Here is a 24612-nt window from a genome sequence, read left to right as displayed (position 1 = left end):
TGTAATACAACCATTGTTGTTTTTTATGTCTGCATTTTTATGCGTTTACTTATATATATTTTTTTTAAATAACATAAATCAAATACGGTTTAATTGATTTTTTTATATTTGGTTTTAAAGACATAGGGAGCCATTAATTTATCTTAAAATGACAATAACAGGTTGACAGACACAGACAGGTAAATATGATTTGGTAAAATATTTTATGATTTGAAGTTATTGTTTACAGCTACACGTATATCATTTACGAAAGCTATAGAATTAAGAATAGACGTGTTTGGTAGAGATCTTTTCAAGCGGCACCGCAATCTTATAAGATATATATATATACCGTACAATTATACGTAATAATTAAGGGCAACAATGAAGTAGTAAACATTGTGATCAGTTCGTATCTTAATGTATTAATTGCCTATAAACCGTAAGTCAGGCTCTGTATTTTCATCTCGAGTTCGTTGAAAAGACACACTGTCATCTGAACTGAGGAACTCCAACTCCATACGCTGTTGTAATATGGGTAGTTTAGAATTATCGTCTGATTAAGGAATGTTCCTTGTGATATTAAAATAATATGTTCCTGCATTTTCCCTTTCTAATTCGACAAGAAATGAAACACCACAACTCGATAGAATGCCATTCTGTCCATCTAAATTGTTCATATGTTTAGTATTGCCTCCTTTCGAATCGAATTCGCCTATAGGATTTTTATTGTCAGAAACATCATCCCCATTTTGTGCTAATATGTATTGTATTTCAGTCGAAAAGTTTTCCACGGGCTCTTCCACAATTTTAGAATCTGTATCCTCCGAAATATCCCCTTCCTCACTGCTCTTCGGAACTGTCTGTCCATTCGGAAACGGATTTTACCTCAGGAGTGATGTCTGTTATATCTTTTCAATAAATACTTTCAGCATTTTCAACAAACGTGTTGATGATATAATCTGAATGCCTATATCTGAGATGATGTCCTAATTGACTATAATGCACAAATGTTAACGGACACATACTACAAGGAATGCGTGGTTGTTTTGCATGGATATAAAGATGAGCTCGTAACCTAAACTCATTCTTAAAACGGATAAGACAAAATGAACACCAATGTTGTCGTTCCATGTTACAGTACGAATTGTTGATATGTTGCGTTTCTTGTAAGACCTTAAAAAAATGTAATTTTTATGTACTCTAAATTTCTGTAATATTATATGCAAATATATTACGTAACATGAAAAATAATATGAAAAACTTGCAGTCGACTATGTTCACAGTGTTCTTGAAAAAATAGACGGCGCTTGTGTGGTGGCGGTTGATATTTCACCAGAAATGATATCAGACCTCAAACGCCTTTGACAGAAACATTAATAAAACTTGGAGAAGATTACAGAGATTTGGTTGCGTATTACATATTTAAAAACAGTTTAGACTCTTTATTCAAACTAAAAATTGAAGAATATGCCCGTAATGCAAGTTTCGCAATTTTCCAATAAGTTTTATACATAATTTTCATCTAGTGGGGAAAACATACAAATTTAATAAAACTTGCAAATTAAAACTATTTTTGATCGTTCTCTATCCCTGCGACTACTATGCTTTAGTCTCCGTCTATTTGTCTAAAAATCACCACAATTATCTTGAATAAAAAATCTTATTATTTTTTCTCCTGTTTCCAATCGGAAAAATATTTCAGTTAAGTCTTTTATCTAGATGCAAAAGACGACAATGCTCCTCACATTTAACCCAGTCTACTCTACATTTCAATTCGTATGCAGAGCTGGACAGATACCCATTACTGTCCTATGTAAAGGGGTGAATGATAAATTTTATAGTGGAGACTTCTTTGCATTTTACTAATAACGGAATAGAAACTAAGTGGATATCATTTATGAAAAATATTTTTTGATAATTATAATTATGTCCAGTGTCATAATACACAGTTTTGTGATAAATCGGTGTCCAAATGTAATAAACAAAATCCAAGGACTAGTCCCAACAAGAATGCTTTGCTTTTATTGCAGAATCGCATAAAACTTAAGGTTATCGTATGTTTTTTACCTTACTAAATTCATTTATATATTATGCAAATATTGATGTCGTAATCGTGTGAGTCTTGAAGGTGGCAGGATTTATAGAGAAGACATAATCTGCTGTCTCTGTGACACAAACAACATTTGTGACGAGTCCAATTACATTAGGAATTGTAGAACATTTAAATTAGAGAGAAGACAAAAATATCATTCCATGGGAAGAATTTATGTTCTCATGGGAACAAAGTGGGGAGAAGAAAAAAAACAGTTCTTGTAAAACCGCCGAATCAGATTAGCCCTTATATTGTTAGAACCAAAGAGAACATTGAGAGGATATATGTATACTTAGAATTTAGTAAAAGATTGATATTCTAAAGAGCCTTCGTCGCTTACATATATCTCTGTGCATACTCAGCAAAGGACACTTACCATCAAAAAAGACAATAAGAGACTTTTTGACAAAAATCTCACTTTTGTTGTTCTTTTATGGCGGATCAGTTAGTCTGCTTAGTATGTCTCTATCTCCTCTATCTTGCTCAAAACACAAAAGAGTGAATGAGGTTTGTAAGACAAAAAACCCTCAATTAAATGTTAGGCAATTACTCTTATGAGGAATCAGCTGACGATTTCAACAATCGAACTTATTCGCAGATCTTTTCTTGTTGATAATTTTAGCATTTTAATATTTCTCTGTATATAATTTGGTTTTCAAGATAACAGACACACATTTAAAAAATGTGTCCTTTAAGGGCATAAGCTCCTATAAAAAGCTATCTGACAATTTGACAACAGACCCAAACATTCTGAACATTTTTGCTCATAACAGATTTTATCTATTCAGCACTGTTTTCTAAATATTAAACAACACTTGCATTTTAACCCTACATTCTGATTTATTCATCGAACACATTTTATGAACCATATACCAAATAATGATTATGGCCAAGTTAGTTTAAATTTGCCAATTAGTTTTAGAGGAGAAAAGTATTGTAAAGGTTATAAACAGACGACAGACGACGATGGACGCCAAGTGATGAAAAAAGCTCACTTGCCCCATTGAACCAGACGGCTAAAAACGGGAATGAGTGAGAATCAATGTCAGGAAGAAATTGGTCATTAGTCTTCCGTCTTTCTTTATTTTTTAAATTATTTGCAATAAGTTATATTAATGCAGTTTGTTTCTGTACAGTAGAAACGTATTTAAAACATTTGCTGTACATGTCCAAGATGTTGTGCCATGTGAGGATACCTTTTATCCTTTCTTTCTAATAAGGAGGAAAAGTCACTGTGAGAAAAACATCGTTAAGAATGAACGTATCGTTAAATATTACATATGGTGTAGATTTGTCCTGTTTTAATTGGATATTACGATCACGTGTTTCAAACCATGCTGCATGTATCTGGAGCCTTATATTTATTTTAAAATATTTTGACACTATTTTTCAATTGATACGTATATTGACGGTAAATATTGAGAATATATGACGTCACACATACAATCATAGTAGAGGCTCCACAGAGTACGAAAAGAAATTTTGCCAATAGACCAAAATGAGTTTCATTTGAAATCTTATTTCAGTGTTTTAAACAGAAAAAAAAACGTTGTTGTGTTTTTGTTTACAATACAACAAGTTAATCTTATTTATTAATAATTAAATAGCATTCTAAAAATCTAGGAGGATAAATTCATCAAGAGGCTCTCATGAACCTGAATCGCTCACCTGTAATTTTTCGCTTAAATTTTTCATCAATGATTATTTTTGCTTTTCAATATATAAAAATGAATGTCTTAAATCGTACCTTCGTAAATTTAACGGACGCTATCATGAGTTGGTTGACCGGTATGGAATAACCCTTTAACAGATGACATCGGATATTTTCTTTACGTCGTAACTACAATCCCCTTCCCTTTCATGAATGTTACCTACCGAATTGCGAATTCGGTAGGTTAATAGATACTCAGAAAGAACAAGTTATAGTATATAGTATTTCTTTGTATTATTTAAATTTGTTATTCATTTATTATTTAAATATAGTAATTTTATATAACATTATTATAGATAAATACATGGACATTTAAAAGACGATCTACTCAGTCTTCATTAAATTGTAATTTCACCGGGAAGTCGTTGGTTAAGAAAAAAGAAAAGAAAACATCGTACAACGTACAACAAGAAAATATTTTTTTAATTTGGCGTATAAATATTGGCATACGCTTAGACTCGGTAATTATATATCTTTAGACCTCGCGCCTTTTCTTTTATTGATAAAATCCACTGATCAGATCGACATGTATAATTTGCATTCATGATATGTACTTGAATACAGTTATCTGTTTTTCTGATTGATCATTTGTAGATTTGTATATTTCCTATCTTTATTCGGAGCTTTGGATACCATGATTTACGATTTATTTTGATAAAACGTATCAGTACAATTTCTAATCCCACATTACTTTTTGTTTTTATTAATATATTATTAAGACACTTTTTTATGTTCGTGTGCGTATAGCAAAGAAGAACATAATTAAATAGAACAAATTACAGATTAATGGAATATACACGGACCTGCAAGATTACTTAATTTTATTCAAATAATCTTTTTCAGGCAATAATAAAAACATATAAAGCTTAAGTGCATATGCTATTTTATTGATTTGAAGTTCAAATTGGACTGGTAGTAACATTTGAGCTATGCTACGAAAACTGTATAATGAATATTAACAGTGGCCAAATTGATTTTTTAGGTCAATAACATGGTTCTCCTTTAATAATTTCCACTAGGAAAACAATGTTCTTAACAATGGTCATATTTTAAGTACAATTGTAAAAGGTACACTTTTGGTATATTTCTTTGGTACAAAATTGATTATCAGAGCAATTTACATTTCCCTCAGTTAGATAACTAGCTAAATTGGTTCAAAACTACATTTACAGTAAATTTTGGAAATCTTATATGAATATATATATATATACTGAGCCAAAAAAGTTAAGCAACAAAAATGTGAAGTTTTATTTTATTACAAAATCATAACAACATATAATTTTAGTAATAAATAAAATTGAATTATGACATGTCAGAAGCAACACGGATGTGTATCACTCACATTTATTAGAATTTTCTTTGTTTGGAGCGCGGAAGGGTCAAAATGCGGAAATGAACATGATGAATATAGTGTTATTAAAAATAAAATTTTCAGCCATGTCCTAAGTTCACCAATGAAGGATTGGCAGGCACACCAGCATCTGCCCTTAGTCAATGCACTACTTTTGTGACCGTAAAAAACTTGTCACGTGTTGACGAAAAGCGAAGGTAGCGCTCCTCCCTTGACGATAGTTTTTTTTATCTAAGAGATATCGACCTATCCTAGGCAGTTGCAATTTGTCCATATCTGTTTGTTAGTCTCTAACTGTTGCCGTATGCATATTAAATCGAGCCACGATGTCAGCAACACTCATTGCGGCATCAACCATTCCAAGACCTTTCTGACGGCCATTTTCGGGGAGCCCTGGATGACGCCTCATGCAATTTTTACAAAGGTGTATGTGTTTTTCTTTAAAATGGTATGTTTCTGAACGTTAGTGAAAAAGATATTTTTATTATCGTTTTAAAAGAGGGACGAAAGACACCAAAGGGACAGTCAAACTGGTAAATCTAAAACAAACTGACAACGCCATGGCTAAAAATGAAAAAGACAAACAGAAAAACAATAGTACACATGACACAACATAGAAAACTAAAGAATAAACAACACGAACCCCAATTTAAAAGTACAGGTACAGAAGGTAAAATGTCAATTACACATGCAAAGCTGAAATGGCGCGAAATCAATCACCAGAAAAGAAGTACCTCTGTTTTAAATCACAGGTAAAACTAAGGATTATATCAATGATGTTTAAATATTTTTTTTCCAGAAACAACCAAAAAAAAGTATATATACCAATTGCCTAGATTTTAACGGCTAGCATAGGAAAATCAACAAAACTTGATTACACATAGGATTATTTGACCTAGAGCTGTTTTAAATTTACAATAAACAAGTCATAATATCCATGCTTTATTGATTTCAAAATTATAACACCAGGGTTTTCGATATCACAAACTAGTCAAAACATTTTATCATCGGTATAAAGACACCATTCGTAAATATAGCTCAACATGCAGACTTCTTATACGTTCAGGTATTTCACATCCAATTTTTTTATGGAAATATTCTTTATAAAGCACATAGGTGTCAGTATTCACCTCAGAAACTTACAAAACCTTTGAATAGACTTATTAAGAAGGGATATAATTACGATACTGTTGTCAAGTCATTAAAGATTGCATATGTTGGCGTTAATATTGAGTCAATGATAAGGTCTTTGCATCGGAACTAAACACATTTATTCTAAAAACAGTTGTTGGCATGACACGGGTTATGTTCTTCTTATATATGTTATGATGGTATGATACTTAACCCCTAACGGGAAGGATTGTGCCTGATTAATCTTTCAGTCAGTTTAATTGAAGTCTGGAGCTGGCATGTCAGTTAACTGCTAGTAGTATGTTGTTATTTATGTATTATTTTCATTTTGTTTATTTTCTTTGGTAACATCTTCTGACATCAGACTCGGACTTCTCTTGAACTGAATTTTAATGAGCGTATTGTTATGCGTTTACTTTTCTACATTAGTTAGAGGTATAGGGGGGGTTGAGATCTCACAAACATATTTAACCCCGCCGCATTTTTGCGCCTCTCCCAAGTCAGGAGCCTCTGGCCTTTGTTAGTATTGTATTAATTTAATTTTAGTTTCTTGTGTACAATTTGGAAATTAGTATGGCGTTCATTATCACTGGACTAGTATATATTTGTTTAGGGGCCAGCTGAAGGACGCCTCCGGGTGCGGGAATTTCTCGCTACATTGAAGACATGTTGGTGACCTTCTGCTGTTGATTTTTATTTGGTCGGGTTGTTGTCTCTTTGACACATTCCCCATTTCTATTCTCAATTTTATTGTTGTATGACCAATAAAGGCTTAAACACCTTATTGTTCCGTATTTCAAATTTTGCGATTAATGGTTCAACCCGTTAGGAATTACGGGAAAAGTGCCATAATTATTTTGGGCACGGTCTTCAAATTAATCCAGATTAAAATGTACAAAAGAGAATCAAAAGATACCACAAAGACATTTAAATTCATAGAACAAAACAAACTGACAACACACACCATTGATACAAATAGAAAAAAAAACATCATAAAAATAATAGTATACAAGACACAACACCGAAAATAAAGACTAAGCAACACGAACACCACCAAAAACTGGAAGTGATCTTAGCTGAGGTGCTCAGAAAGGATAATCAGATCCTGCTCCACATGTGGCACCCGTTGTGTTGTTCACATAGATTATTATATGGCATATGACATGGGCTGATACCACGACCAGGGGGAAATTACATTTTAAAATACTAGTAATCTATTTATTCCATATTTTCAAGCTCCAGAAAAAGAAAGCATAAATCAAATTATGTTTAATATTTTTAACAAAAATTCAAACAGACTTGTGAAAAATAATTAAAAGATGTATAACAGTGAACTAACAAAACTCATATCACAGTGAGAAAACCAAGTTTTGTGAAAATTTTAACACATAATTAAGAATAAAGATATTATTTATTATTCTATAAATATTAGGTGCTACACTTTAAAATAGTGCTGAGGAAGAATACACGTATCGCTTTTTGAAAATCTGTTTTGCTTGAACTTTCGATGTCATCCAACAATCACTTTTCCATTGTGGTGTCATATATCATCTATTATGACGTCAAAACTTTACGGAAACTTTGGTGATGTCCTGTAATGGCGGACAAATAACTATTTTTTTACATATTTTTCTGCTACAACAGACTCATAACTTTTTAGGGACGACATCAAAAGATCGATGTAGGATAAAAAAAAACTTAAATCAAATAGTTTGGGGGGGAGGGGGGTCAACTGCAAGTTTTGTTAATCCAAAATCGATTTTACATATATCCCTATTGGTCAATCAATTTTTCCCAAATTAAGTTAAGTGGGGGGCAGTGTGGTCAGTGAACAATCTATGTGAATTATTTTTTTTATCCTACATTGCACTTTTGGTGTCGTCCCTTATTGTTTTACAGACTTCATTGTTATTATTCATTGTATTCTAATTTTTCACTTCTTATATATAAATTTACTTGAAACGTCATTTGGTATTTGGAAAAACCTCTCCTGGTTGGCTAGCTTCTCAGATGACATTTTGTTTACAAAGAGTTTTGGATTGGGAGTTTTGTACCGGAAGTAAAATTCTGATGATTTCAATGGCTAATAACCAACCTTAACCTCCGGTTATTATTGGTCATATAAAAACGTACATATTATTACAAAATGTGTGATAAATGATATTACCCGGTGAATAGCCTTATTCGGTATATACTTTCATGAAAAGGGAACGGTTGTAGTTACGACTTAAGAAACATATCTGATATCATCTGTGAAACGGATGTTCTATAACGGTCAGCCAACTCTGTAAAATTAACAATTGGATGAATTTCAACCTCACCTTTTTGAACTCTTAGTTCAATAGCTTCTTGTGAGCAGCAACTGTCTATCAAATAAATCATGATAGAAAACACAAGGTCGGGAATGTCGTATCAATTGGGAGGTGTACTAAATTATATCCCGTACGCAGGCGCTGCTGGAAAGCTATCGAAAGTTAATAGTTGAGAAGCTGTAATCATTTGTGTCCTAAAAACATTTTTTTTGAAAAGAAGATTAATCCATTTTTATTCGTTTTAGATGAGGATGCCTACAAGTTAAAACAAAAACACTAAAATTGAGAATGGAAATGGGGAATGTGTCAAAGAGACAACAACCCGACCAAAATAAAAAAACACAACAGCAGAAGGTCACCAACAGGTCTTCAATGTAGCGAGAAATTCCCGCACCCGGAGGCGTCCTTTAGCTGGCCCCTAAACAAATATATACTAGTTCAGTGATAATGAACGCCATACTAATTTCCAAATTGTACACAAGAAACTAAAATTTAAATAATACAAGACTAACAAAGGCCAGAGGCTCCTGACTTGGGACAGGCGCAAAAATGCGGCGGGGTTAAACATGTTTGTGAGATCTCAACCCTCCCCTATACCTCTAACCAGTGTAACTTATTTTAATATGCAGTTTAGTTCAAACTTTAAAGGCATCAAAACGTTTTGTAATGAAGGTAAAACCATTCACTTTGACTCTCTATAGTGTGTCCAAAACGTTTAACCGAGATTTTATTATGAATTGATTTGTAAATTAATGGTTTTACAAAGACGATTTTACAAAGAAATAATAAATATTAAGTTGTAAAGTTCATTCATTGTTATACATGTAATTTATAGTTGATAGTATCAAACGTGATAGGTTTGAGATGTTATTTTGTAAACTTATTGAAATCTGTTATGGTCTGCAAGTTTTCTGTGTTAAATACACACATCGTTAAATATAAACTAAGGTCAATTCAGTATGATTTCAATTTAATTCAGCTATTCATTTTTCAAAGGTTGATCTGGATTCTGATTAAGTGATGCGTGTCTCCAACAGTGATAAAATGAAAATTTTAAAGTATATTTAATGTCCACATCTGAACGACATAGGACTATCTTTAAATTGTATCAAATCCAAGCAATGAATCGGGTATTGATATATAATCATCTAGATGTATCCATGTCTACACAAATATCCTTGCTTTGATGGCGTTAGTTGTTGTGCTGCTTATTAAATGTACAATCACGCAATTATGTCAACTTAAAATTACATGTTCCGTTTAAGACAGTTTGTATTATTCTGCTCGTAAATGTTTTCGATGCTAGTTTGTCATCTCTTTATGATGTAAAACGGGTTTTCGTCCCAGCTCGATAATATTTCAAATGCATATTAGATAAGTTTGAATATATGAATATACCAAAATTGATAAAAACACCCTAAAGGCATGCATGTGCCAAAAATTTAAAAAACAAAATCATTTATATTTTGTTCACAACAATACGATAACATAAAAAAGGCGTACATGTTGTATCTACGGACGAACTCCAGACGTCTAGCTGATAGCAAAAATTCAAATAAATTAGCAAGATACATACGCCGTTTAAACCATTATCAGATATAAGAAAATGTAGTATGAGTACCAATGAGACAAATCTCAATCCAAGTCATAATTTGCAAAACTAAGCTATTACAGGACAAAGAACGGCCTTCAACACGGAGTATAAGCAGACACCGAACAGCACATAACATTACATAACACTTTTCGTCTTTAAAAAAAGTGTGTGTTGAAAATGCGACTGTGTTTTTATGTTTTCGAGTGTACAAAAAGAAGATTAAAAATGTATGCCTTGTTCACACGTACATTTATTCGAATTAAATTTGAATCAAATGCAAATCAAATTAGTTAAACGCGTTCACATACTCCTCTTATTCTTACTTAGAATCTAGCTAGAATTGGCGTATACGCATTATCAAATTCGCATAAGAAATGCGTTTTGTTCGAATTATGTAATTTGCATTAATTCAAATTAAACGATGGACACTTTCTAAATTGTAAATCGATTTAAGTTATCAGTAATTTATTTATAATGCGAATTTAACGTTTACGTCGTCAGGACATTAAAGCGAATTTGACGCACATTACAATTCGTATAATAATTTACGTTATGAGACATAAAGCGTTTCGAGTGCGAATTAAACAAATTCGAATAATACCTCGTTCATACATTCATTCGATTCGAATTGAATTCAAATCGAATTGCGTTCTCACACTCTTCTTTTTCTAATCGAATAAGGATTGGCTAATTCGCATTAAAAAATCCGTGTTTGTTTGTCCGAATCAGTTAATTTGCATTAATTCGAATTAAATATAAGGTGGTTTAATTGATAATGTGAATTACAAGTTGAAATATCGTCGAAAATTTAATCAAACGACTTTATCAAGTGGAAAAAATGAACAAATATATAATATGATAACATTTGATTAAATGTATTTTTTTTTTATCTTCAATTAGGGGACGATCATTTGATATTCTAAGGGGGAGGTACAGGAGGATTTGGTTTGGATTGGTTATTGTGGACTAAAAGGACAGATTATTTATTTTCTACACTGTTGTAGCATGATTTTTCATTTTCATCAAAACAAGGGATTGATTATTTATTTTCCTAATTATATTTATAATATTTGAAAACACACAATTTTGAAATTCATTGTTTATTCTTTAATAAATAATACATGTATAGTCAAGTGATTATGTACCATTAAATTAGAATTAATCCTCCTCCTCTGGACATGCTGTGTTTCAAGCTTCGGAAATGCAAAGTGCATATACTGCATACGGACACGATATTTAGGTCGGGGTATAATTAGCCTATTTTAAAAGTAATGGGAAACATATCTGCAAAGTGGAGCGAGCAAATGGACAAAAGTATTGGGGGCCGCTGAAGGTCATACGAAGCTATAGAAAAATAATGCAAAATCATGCAATCTGCGCATTTCCAAGACAATAGTTTGGTCTCAAAACAAAATATAGTTCAGTGTATGACTTCTAGTTTTAGGGACAACATCAAAAGACCAATTTGTAGGATAAAGCAAAACATGTTATTCACATAATTGTAATTCACAAAGTTAAGTGTCTGGCTGTTGGGTTTTTTAGTGATGTTTTGGCTTGCAGAAAATTTTGCATACCTCTCAATAATTTGGGTTTTCAAATTAAGTTAAAAGGGGGCTGATTATCATTGATACAACTATGTCAGGTAAGTTTTTAACACACATTATGATTACAACTTGATGTATCTCCCAACTGGGATACAATATAAAGACGTTCGTGAAATTAGATAAAAAGTCCTTAAATTAAATAAAAAAATGTTGAAAACAAAATTACTAAATTACAAATCGAATGCAAAACTAAGAGAATAAAGAATGACAAAAGATGAACAAAGGACAACCCGGGAACAGATAAAACACAAAACAACAAACAAAAAGACAAAAAGTACTGAAAACTAAAATATATGAGAAACATGCATCCTGAAAAACTGGGGCTACGTCAGTGGGTGGACAGAACTTGCTTCTTGCTAGACACTCGCCGTAAAAACAATTTGATGTAGACTAGCTTTTGTTTTTTGAAATTTCCTACATAAGGCGTTTGCCTTTATGTATTTACAGCCCTGTTATAAAAAAAAAGAGGTAAATGTTCCTGACACATATACTGCAAGGTAATACAGGGACATTCACACTAACGGGACTCGTCTCTATTGATTTTAACTGATTATTAAGGTCTGTTAAAAGCTACCACCCAACAATAAAATTACTTTCGTATCTCTGATATACATCATATACGATGCTAGTAATTATTTGCGTATTTCACAGTGTATTGTATAAATATATATAACTATCATATTTGTTAATACAATATCTGATTAATACTGTAAACCAACTTATTTTCGCGGATACTTTATTTCGCGGTCTACCCTTTCTTGACCACTTCGCGTCTATTTTATTTCGCGATTTTCTTATATACTTGAAGGAAAAATCTGAGTTTTACATGTTCGCGACGATTTAAATTCGCGTTATTTTTCTACTCGCGAAAGTCGCGAAAATAAATCGCTCGCGAAAATAAGTTGGTTTACAGTAGTCATTTACGATGACAAAAAATATAAGATTTTAAAAGAATGATTGATTATTAAACTTAGACTTGTCGTTTTAGTATAAAAAGTCCCTGGTTAAATGAAACCCATTTTCGGACATTTCAAGTACATTTATATACATACATTGTATTATTAAAAGATTTTGGAAGTTTTTCCCGAAAAAATATATAAAGAGACGAATATTGAATAACCTGGTGCCCTTTCATACTTAAGAATAACATTTATCATGAAGTGAAAGACCTGCCGATTTTTTAATTTTTTTTAATACACCGTAAATCAGGTTATTTATTTTCAAACTACCCTAGAACAAACCATTTTTTTTTGTAATTATCAAGGCTTATTTATTTATTTTCAAAATACTCCTCCCCCCCCTTCTCCTCTCCCTTTACAAGTAATTGAAGAAAGCATGTCAATCCATCATGTGATTTAAACAGTTCCTTTATTTTTGGATCATCAAATTGTTTCCTTAAAAATTCCTGTGCGAGACCCGGCCCTTGATGTTTATTCATGTTCAATAGTCTTAGTCTACATAAATGTAACTGTTAGCTGTGTGAGCAGTCAGTAATAGAGTATGGTCACCATACCGCTCGGCTGGGTTGAAATTCAAAATGTCTTTGATACGGAAGGTTTCCTTTAGCTGTTGTTCCTATTTGATTCAAATACTAAATGTTTTCCAAAATGAGATTCCTAAAGTATTGTACATATATCAGTTAAGATTATCATGTTACAAATACGATCGGATGGATCCAGCCATATTTATAGGGAATTTCAAAACCATGATAAAGGGGGGGGGGGTGTTATAAATTCACAAAAATAGGGATGATTTCCACTTATTCGACATATATACATGTAGCTCAGTTTCCTTTAAACCTTACTAGGAGATACCGATTCCAACCATAGTCCCCATATATTGATCGTTCAAAAAAGGGGGATAAAAAAAAGGTTTCAACCCCAGGCTATTTTGTAAGCAGAATAATTTACAGTCTTATAACAGAACATCGAATTTAAAGTAACAAATTACTAAAACTATGGCTGCGTGATTATAAAATCTAATAAGCCGACACAACAGCTAGCGCCATCAAAGGAAGAGTCTTCCTGCTGACATGGGGATATATAATTGACTCTGTGTCTATACCCGATTCACCGCTTGTATTTGATAAACGCTTAAAGATAGTCTATAAAGTGCATTTTTTTCTAACCAAAATATTTTTAAACGTTGTGTGGCGTTTGTTGTTGTTTTCTAAACACTACAAAAGTAGGAACAGATACATTGTTTAATCAGTGTTTATTGACCCTGTTTGAACTTTCAATAATGCATGCACATGTTGTTGGTAAACAGACTATTTTACAAACGAGAAACAAATACATCGGTTAATCAGGTTGAAGTTAGAAACAAATGTAGAGTTTGTACTAACAAACGATGACGACAAACTATAGACGCATTTCTAGCGAGTGCATAGTTTGTCAAAGTTTATGTAAACTTTGCAAACGTTAGAAACAAATGATTAAAACGTGTGCGCGTTTAGCTGTTTGCATCGTTTGTGTAAGAAAGAAATGCACCCGTAGTCATTCATACGTGTAAATTAATCGTACTTCAAAACCTTGTAAAAAAAATTAAACGAATAGCAGAATTTAATTGAGTTCACACAAATTGACATCCGATTCTGGTTATGATGTATTTATTTAACACAGATAGCATTCGTAGCATAACAATTTTCAATTAGTTTACAAAATAGCATTTCAGTTATAACACTTTTGATACGGTGACCGAATTTTAACAAAGACTGGTCTTTACAACTTTATATTCATTTCTTTTCCGAACCGTCTTTGTAAATCTATTAATAATCAAATCAATTCGTATTAAAATCTTGTATCATAATAAATGTATCATATCATATACCTTAATGAGATTCAATTTTGTGAACTACTGCTGTAAACTGTTACGCTTCGGGTGCTCTGTTGTGTAGAGATGTGAATCATAAATTTAAAAGAGGGACGAAAGATAACAGAGGGACAGTCAATTATTATTACATTTTCTCTTTGGATTTGTGATGTTGAATAAAATAAACATAAACACCTGTAGAACAATTATATTTACTGCTATGAACGTCACTCTGATAGACAATCGGTTTTGGTAAATATTTTAAATCAAATACATTGTTTTCTCTTTGAAAAATGGGGGGGGGGACATAAACGTCGGCCTCAGTAAATATCTTTTTTTAAATAAAAAATTAAGTTAATTAAATAGAATATTTACTAAAAGACAGTTATTATATATTTTCGAAAAATATTGTACTTTATTGGCGCTATTACTCTTTAACAATTTAACATACTTTAATACAAATTTCAAATGAATTAAGGGTACTACATACAAACAGTTTTTAGGTATCTTTCAGGAAATGTTATCTTAATTTGATGCTATAAAGTAAGTATAATGTTAGTTAGTTAAAGAAAGCTTCAATTCAATGTTTAACTGTTATTTAAAAGTATTTAAAAAGAAAAGGATTAACACTTTACCTTGGCTGCCAACTGCGTTATTGTTTGAAGTGAACAATACTTTAATCTACCATAATAATTGAAGTAGTTTACGTTGTTGTAAAATTGAAGTAAGAAATAATAAAACTGTAAACTATATGGATAAAATATAGAGCAGATATCTGCTCTTTAGGTTTTCCTCAAAGCAATCGAAGTTATTTCATAATAAATGTACTGTATCAAATACTTAAATGAGATTCAATTTTGTAAACTACTGCTGTCAACTGTTACGCTTCGTATGCTTTGTAGAAAAGAGATGTGCATCATAAATTCCAGTTAAAAGAATTTCAAAAGTTTAAATTACATTTTTTTAATTTTTTTGAAAAGACAATTTACATGTGTATTTTCTTTTTCAAACAAGTGATTTTCCTAAAGAAAACATCAGAATCAAACAATTTGTGTGAAGAAAAAGCCAACCCCTACCCTCCCTTCCCACCTCCCTCAACAAATATATTTTAGGGTTTTGGGTTAATTTTGTTTTTGGAGAGGAATTGTGTATATATTTGTAGGAGGGAGTTATGTTCAAAATTGGCATATAAAACGACAACTGTCCTTTCAATTTTAAAACCGGTGATTACCATGATCAGTAATACTGTACAAGACCGGCGTTTACAAACAATCAAAAAATAAAAAGAGACAACACAAATATTCTTTGTCTCATAACTTTGTACGACCTACGTCAGGATTATTCTCCTGGTATTCGTTGTACCTTTCATGATAAAAGCTGAAATCAGAGGGTGTATTTTCTCAGAATCAATACATACTAAAACTAAGAAAATATGACAAGAGCACTTTGTTCTATGGTAGAAACTTGATATATGTTGTGGTCAGAAGCTACCAAGTGTTTGCATCAACTAGAAATATCAAGGTTTGTGAATGTCAATTATTAAATAAAGCAATCATAAATATTTTTCGTTATCCAATTTGTCGAGAGGTGCAATTGGGGGGAGGGGTCGCTCTTTATCAAATGAATCCGAAAGTTTCAAAAACGCAAAAAGTATCAAACTCAAAATTACAGATATTCATCTGTCCTTGCATGATATTTTTTTATTTCCCTCATCGAAACTTGTCCAAGCAGCATAAAAGTCATAAAATGAAAAGGGCGATAAATACCATACATATGGTAAAAAGAGGACAGGGCTAACAATACCATACATATAGCCAAAAGACAAAAGGGCGAACAATACCATACATATGGTCAAAAGAGAAAAGGGCAAACAATACCATACATTTGGTCAAAAAAGAAAAGGGTAAACAATACCATAAATATGGTCAAAAGGAAAACGGGCAAACAATACCATACATATGGTCAAAAGAGAAAAGGGCGAAAAATACCATTTATATGGTCAAAAGAGAAAAAGGCAAAAATACCATACATATGGTAATAAGAGAAAAGGGCAAACAGTACCATACATATGGCCAAAAGAGAAAAGGGCAAACATTAATATACATATGGTCAAAAGAGAAAAGGGCAAACAATACCATACATATGGTCACAAGAGAAAAGGGCAAACAATACCATACATATGGTCACAAGAGAAAAAGGCAAACAATACCATACATATGGTTAAAATAGAAAAGGGCAAACAATACCATACATATGGTCACAAGAGAAAAGGGCAAACAATACCATACATATGGTAAAAAGAGAAAAGGGCAAACAATACCATACATATGGTCACAAGAGAAAAGGGCAAACAATACCATACATATGGTCAAAAGAGAAAAGGTCAAAACATAAACATTAATCTGCATCAAATACAGAAAACTTCAGATTGAATAAAACGAACGCCACTGCTCCTAGGATATGATTTTGACTAACACTTATTCTTGTCTACAAGGAAATGTATATAAACACTATACATTCTATATATATATATAGTTTTGCCTATAAATACACATCCGTAAGCCTTATATAGATCACCTTTATCTGCAAACCAAGGATTTGTACTATACAAATCTTTGTGCAAACCAAATAAAATTGACAAATTAAAACTAAACCCATGCTTTAAAACAATGTTTCCGCAAAAATGAAGACAATTAAACTCTCTGTGTCCTCGAATATCAGCCCTCATCAATGATTATGTCAGTTGCTTTTTTGTCTTTATGCAATATAGATTTTTATCAATAAAACGATATCAAAACAATAATTTATATTTAACACTTTTTTAAATAAAAGTAAAACCCGAGCACTCAAGAAACATTTAAATATAAATAGAAATATATGGAAAGCCCTGAAAAAAGAAATATATAGCGAAACCCTACTTCAGACGAGACTCATCAGTTCTTTCAATGTCCATAAAATTCGATGAAATCATAGACTCTGTATATATAACGATTGTTTCAAAAGGATTTCCCAGATTATTGCCATCATTCATATTTACGGAGGGCTTATAGATTGTCACTTTTCACAGTATGATTCATTCGAGTTGTATGGACATTAAAAGATCAGGTGGTCTCATCCGCATTTAAGGGGTCTCAGGTAGGTTTTCACTATATATTTCTTTTTGGGCTTTCCATAAATATATCTATTTCTGTTTCTATTTAAGGAATGACTATAACATTTTTTCTGTCTATGAAAAAATAACATACAAAATGTGGTGCACACTAAACAACTCGCGAAGCGGGTTATTTTAAAGTGTGCACCACATTTTTTATGTTATTTCGAATAGACAGAAAAAAAATAAGTCATTCCTTATAATTTAATTCTAAATTCCATTTTAAACCGGAGAAAACCAGGAAAAAATTGATGACGTCACGGTCACATGACTAAATTATGTCTACCATGTCTATGGGCTGATAAACAAAACGACGTTAGCCAACCAAAAGACGTGTTACATCCAAAATTGAACTATTTCTAAATGTTTCTAGAGTTTTCTTTTTGTTTTAAGAAAAAATAATCGTATATATATGTATTACATAAAGACAACTTGAAATATGCAACTTAGAAAAGGGTTTATATTCCGGGACAACGAGAATTTATGACAACTTGAAGAGGTCATTAAACGATTTCCTACGTATCTGATGGTTGCAGTCTTGTAATTCTTAAACCAAATATGGAATTTTCAATCAACCATGCAGTGCCGCAGACAGGAAAATAAGTATATAGACTCAGGCAAAGTGAGCATTTTGTGAAAATATTTTCACCAAAAGTTCATTTCATACATATTCAACCTATATGTCAACAGTTGAGCCATAAAAATAATAACCCTAATAAAGAAAAAAAATATTTTTGTATGTAGCTGTCTCTTCAACTGTGCTCTGTTTTCAATTGTTTTCTATAAAACTGCGCAACTAGAATTTTTATCCCAAAAATAAGATTTCATAGAGGAAAAAAACGTTCTATGTTTTTTCAATTGAAAATCATGTATGTAATACCATCATAATCTGAAATTGCCTCAAACTGTTGTGCTTAATACCTATTAATACTTTTGAAAGTCAAGTGTCTAGTATAAAAAAAAAAAAAAAAAAAAAAAAAAAAAAAAAAAAGCATAATGCTTACATAATTTCAGTTTTTTCAGTGTAACTTGATTTGATACCCCATGATTTTTTTCTCTTAAAAAATCCTTCAATCATGATGTTTTGTCATTCTGCTTACACAAAAGTCAACATGAGCTACTTCCTTGCAGTGAACCTATGAAAATTACCCTATTCAGGTTGAATTCTTGTAATTGACTGCTCTACAGGCTTACATGCAAAACAGCTGATCTTTGAAAATAAAAAAATAAAAAATGCTACATAGAAAAAACATTTCATGTTCATTTCATGTATGTACTAATGTGAAATTGTGATTTAATTAAAAAAAAAAGTGGGTCATGTCACGAATAATAAAAAGTTACGTAATCCTGCAGTCAAAACACATTGTTTCCTACTTTCAGTAAACATGATATCCGTCCATTTTCCTAGCTTGATATCCCCAAAAAGATTGTGCCTGATGTTAATATGATGAAATCATAATCTTTCAGTCAGTTTAATTGAAGTCTGGAGCTGGCATGTCAGTTAACTGCTAGTAGTCTGTTGTTATTTATGTATTATTGTCATTTTGTTTATTTTCTTTGGTTACATCTTCTGACATCAGACTCGGACTTCTCTTGAACTGAATTTTAATGTGCGTATTGTTATGCGTTTATTTTTCTACATTGGTTAGAGGTATAGGGGGGTTGAGATCTCACAAACATGTTTAACCCCGCCGCATTTTTGCGCCTGTCCCAAGTCAGGAGCTTCTGGCCTTTGTTAGTCTTGTATTATTTTTATATTAGTTTCTTGTGTACAATTTGGAAATTAGTATGGCGTTCATTATCACTGAACTAGTATATATTTGTTTAGGGGCCAGCTGAAGGACGCCCCCGGGTGCGGGAATTTCTCGCTACATTGAAGACCTGTTGGTGACCTTCTGCTGTTGTTTTTTATTTGGTCGGGTTGTTGTCTCTTTGACACATTCCCCATTTCCATTCTCAATTTTAAGATTGTTTTTGAATCTATATATATGTGTCTATTCAGTATAACCTATGGTCAAACAGAAAAAATTGAGTCCAGAAAAAAATTTCAGAAAAAAATGGACAATTTGACATGCACCGGAAACTGGAGTTGTAATACAAGACTAGTACCTTTTCAGTCGTCTATTTAGAAAATCATGCTATTTCATTATTTTATGATTTTGTACTTGAATATCGAATATCGAATAACGAACCGGCTGCTTACTTCACATACATAGAAAATACATATTAAATTCATTGTAAATACACAGAATTGCATATGACAGTGGAAAATAGGAAAAAGGAGCGTTACATGACTTATTGAGATGAACATTGAGTAGTAACACTGCTATAGGACGAGTATTATAAAAAGGCTTGTAAATGTTGATTGAATGTTATATCAAACTTTTATGTATCAAAACTTCTTAAGTATTGATGTTTCACTATTTTTTGTGAAAATTTACTGTTGGGGATAAACATAAGAAATGTAATATACTTTTACAGACGGTAAGATTGAAAAAAAATATAACATAAACTAAAATATCGTCTAATTCACTCAATTTACATGTTCACATGATATCAAAGTTTGATGTCAAATATAAGCTGATACATCATTTATCAGATACCAATTGTTTGATGATATCTTCATTCTGCAATTTTATATAATGTTCCAGTGTTTGAAAATAAAAAAATAAAAAATCCGATAGTCCCACTTTAACGTGATTTTACAAAAAAACAACACCTGAACCGCTGGAAAGCTGTACGACAGGACTAAAATGAAAGTATAATATTTTCTCTGTCTTCATGTGGATTTTCAGTCGTGAGGTATATCGGTCCATTAAACTCTTAAGTTAAACAACTTTTCCCGATTTGTTACTCAATTTACTTGGAGAAAAGTTATATTAACTGCGCTGAACGTCATTTTGAAATAACAAATGGTTTTGGTAAAATGAATATTTGGCATTTTAACAAAATACATTGTTTTCTCTTAGAAAATTGGGGGGGGGGGACATATCCGTTACTTTCAGTAAATATCAGTATTTGTTTGTAAAGTCAATTAAACCGCGCACTTACCATAAAGCAGTAATTATATAAATTTTAAAATATTGTACTTTATTGGCGCTATTATATCTCCAACAAATTAATAAATTTGAATATAAATTTCAAATGAATTAAATGAGCGACACACAAACAGTTCTTTCAGAGAATGTAATTTTAATTTGATGTTAAAAGTTAGTATTAAGTTAGTTAGTTAAATGAAGCTTTAATTAGATAATGTTTAACTGTTATTTCGAAGGATTTTTAAAGAAAAGGATAGACACTTTACCTTGGCTGCTAACTGCATTATTATTTGAAGTGAACAATATGTAATTCTATCATTCATGATCACTGCTCTACAGGTTTTTAAATTAATCATAATTAATGTACCGTATCAAATAGGATTGAATGAGATTCAAAATAAAATTTGAAAGCTTTCTCTGTACTAACTTTATCACAACTAGTTTCAATTACATTTTCTAAAGGGTAGGGGCGGCGTGTAAGCGTAATTTCTTTCCACCCTGTTTTTATTCCGGGTATCTGTTTTTCGCTAAAGAATATTGGTTGTGAACAGTGTGAAAGTGTTGATCTTGATATCATTGTTTTCTTTATATATAAGACCAGTTTATTGCTTACATAAATTAATAGATAAAAAGTAAAATAGTTTTCAAGGAACCAGTTGATTAATAGATCCTCCTCTTCAATCCGGGATGGGGACCGGCATGCGTGACCTGGCAAAGTTATATTAATATTGTTTCTTTATGGTTAAAAAATTGAAAAAATAATTGTAAAGAACATTTCATAGAGTATTCATGTCATAGCACATTGATATGTGTTTAAAAAGTCTATATACACTGAGCGACAAGTAAACATACTGAAGACATAAAAACACAAACAGTCACCACAGGTCAGTTTTGGCTTCATATCTGAAGCCCAAGGAGTGAACAATTTTAGCTCTTGTTATCTGTTCTAACTTCGCCCTAATTTCAACTATATATTCAAGTTTCTCTTTCTCAATTCTTGACAGGGGTGCCTGTTCATCACTATAACGAATCTAATGTAATTCACAGACTGTTGTTCAATGATACTCTTCAAAAAGAAAAAAAAGAAAAAAATAGCAGGACGAGTCGAATAGAACTGTCCATTATAGTGGGCAGGGAAGGGTTCTGGACCATTTGTCGTACTAATGACAAATATAAGTTAAATTATTTACGAAAAAAAGTTCTTCTCATTACAATTACGGGTAGATACCTATAGGTGCAAAAGCGCAAATGTCCGGTCAATTTAATAAAGGTGAATCAAGATTTAAAGCGCAAATGTCCGTAGTATTTGAAGCGCAAATGTCCTATAATGTTTATATAAGCCAGTGGCCCTTAGGAACAGCTTACCTTAGCTGTATTTGGCAAAATATTTAGGAATGTTGGTCCCCAATGCTCTCCAACTTCGCAACTTATTTGGCTTTTTAACCTTTTTGGATTCGAGCGTCACTGACAAGTCTTTTGTAGACGAAATGCGCATCTGGGGTACATACAAAATTCAATCCTGGTATCTATGATGAGTTTATTAAATTAACCTTTGTAAAAACGAGGAATATTGTTCAGTCTTTCTGAATATCTGGCTGTAAATACCTTTGTGATATATCATTGCAGTTCACAAACATTGCCCACAGCCGGCATTGGCTAAATTAGCAAAGAAAATAATTGGGATATTATAGAGTAACAAAATGTAACTCTTTTAAGAGTGAAACCCTTGAATGTGTAAGTTTACATTTCCTTAGACTTTGGTATTATTTTCTTATTCCTTTCCTAAACACCTTAATATGTTGTAACGTGATACAAACTTATTGAAAAGAAAACAATAAATGAAAACAATAAATGAAAACAATAAATGAAAAAAATACACACCTTTATCACTTTCTTCCTCTTTTTTAAGACTTGAATTTGATTTTGTGACAATAACAAGTGATATAAAGAAAACTGTATATATAAAAATTATTCAACCTGAACCATCCACATTAACAATGATATCTACATTCAATTTGGTAATCTACAACCAAAACTTATTGATGCGTTAATCTAATATCATAAAACATAAATAGTCAGTTTTGGGACATCATTTTCTTTCATATAACATATCTGGTCTTCATGTTGGAAATTCACCAGAAAAACGGTGATAATTTTTATTCTTTCAGCCACAAATGAAACAAATATTTCGTATCTAGTGAGATATTAAACGATTTTTTTCTAGTCCGTGCTAGCTGCGAGGTAAACATTACAATGTTACCTGCAATTATTTTTGTAGTAACAATAATTATTTGTAATGTTTACACTTTCTGGGGACTATCCTAGCCAGTGCCTTAAATAAAGGCAATAGTAGTAAACCTCTGTTCAAAAGTCATAAATCGTTTGAGAGAACACCAATCCGGGTTACAAACTTATATATACCGAGGAAACACATATAATATTAGAGGAAAACAATGAAACATCAACAAACGTAGAAAGGTTATTCCTGAATTGGTACAGGATATTTTAAGAAAAAATGGTAGGTTGAACCTGGGTTTTTTTAGCCAGCCAAACATCGCACTCTATGGCAACGTTTATAATACCACTTAAATGACATCATTACATGACAGGAACACATTACAACTGAATGCAAGAACACCCATGATAGAGAAATACATTGATAAAAAAATGTAATAGTACATTTCGACATGTTAGCCACAGAATAACAACAAGTACCTTGAATAAATTGTCAACATTACACAAAATTAAAGAACCTAAGTGAGCACGCTCACATACCCCACGTCCCCACAAAGAAATTAAGTAAGTGTAAGAAAAAGAAATTGTATCAGAAAAAAATATTGAATAATAATTTCCTGTCAATATGCACATCTACATAGTATGTCCTTATTAACTACAAATTTTCATAAAATTCTGTTGTGTGGTTTCAGAGGAGTTGAGATGACAAACTGTTGCAGAAGTACATTGAAGCAAATAAGTTCAAAGGGGCGTTACTCCTAGACAACAAATGAATCGTAACTTCCTGTCAATATGCACATCTACGTAGTATGTCCTTATTATCTACAACGTTTCATGAAAATATGTTGTGTGGTTTCAGAGGAGTTGCGATGACAAACTTTTGCAGTAGTACATTGAAGCAAATAAGTTCAAAGGGGCGTAACTCCTATAAAAAAGATTGAATCGTAATTTCCTGACGATATGCACAACTACAAAATATGTCCTTTTCATCTGAAAAGGTTTCGTGAACTTCTGGTGTGTGGTCTGAGAGGTGTTGCGATGACAAGAAACAGGACTGAAGGATGGACAGACTGACGGACGGACTGACGGACGGACGGTACGACAAACGGGTCAAAAAAATTATACCCTCCGCAACCTCGTTGCGTGGGCTATAATAACGCTTCGCTAAATGGAGACTGAGACGACCACAGAGGTTAAACCCTGAACAGTTGGAACACAACATTAACGCTTGTTACTGCCTGAATTTGGATTGTGATAAAAATTAATATCAATATATGATATTGGTTTCTGACACAAAATAGATGTGGTCAAAGATCTAAAAAAAAGCTATTGCACATAACTGTGAAATTAAAGATTTTTTCTTGAAACTTTTGAAAAAATTTGAAATGTTGAACCCATAGACCCACCCCCCTCCTTTTTTTTGGAAGCAATTACCCAAAACTCAATCCAAGCCTTCCATTTGCAGTGTGAAACCTTATTATTCAATTTTAGAAAGATCCATACACTTGAACACAAGCTTTGTCTGGAAACTAGAAAAATGTTTGTTTTTGGCCAATTTTTTGCCCCAAATTACTGAATGTTTGGGTTTATTATCCACAAA

At 32.0% G+C, this 24612-nt stretch overlaps 1 long non-coding RNA gene across 2 annotated transcripts in view; it reads right to left on the bottom strand.

Annotated features, from left to right (window-relative positions):
• LOC134707347 (uncharacterized) overlaps positions 1-22760 on the bottom strand; it is an 83850-nt gene extending 61090 nt beyond the window's left edge. For both annotated transcript variants that reach the window (XR_010105699.1, XR_010105700.1), the window contains exons 1-2: positions 22659-22760; positions 421-1155 (exon numbers count right to left, since the gene is read on the bottom strand). This is a non-coding gene — a long non-coding RNA (uncharacterized LOC134707347). The remainder of the gene's footprint in view (positions 1-420; positions 1156-22658) is intronic.
• Between the last annotated feature and the right edge of the window lie 1852 nt (positions 22761-24612).

Source organism: Mytilus trossulus, chromosome 1 (genome assembly GCF_036588685.1).
Source record: "Mytilus trossulus isolate FHL-02 chromosome 1, PNRI_Mtr1.1.1.hap1, whole genome shotgun sequence".
In the NCBI taxonomy this organism is placed as follows: Eukaryota; Metazoa; Mollusca; class Bivalvia; order Mytilida; family Mytilidae; genus Mytilus; species Mytilus trossulus.
This window is presented reverse-complemented; position numbering and strand designations above follow the sequence as displayed.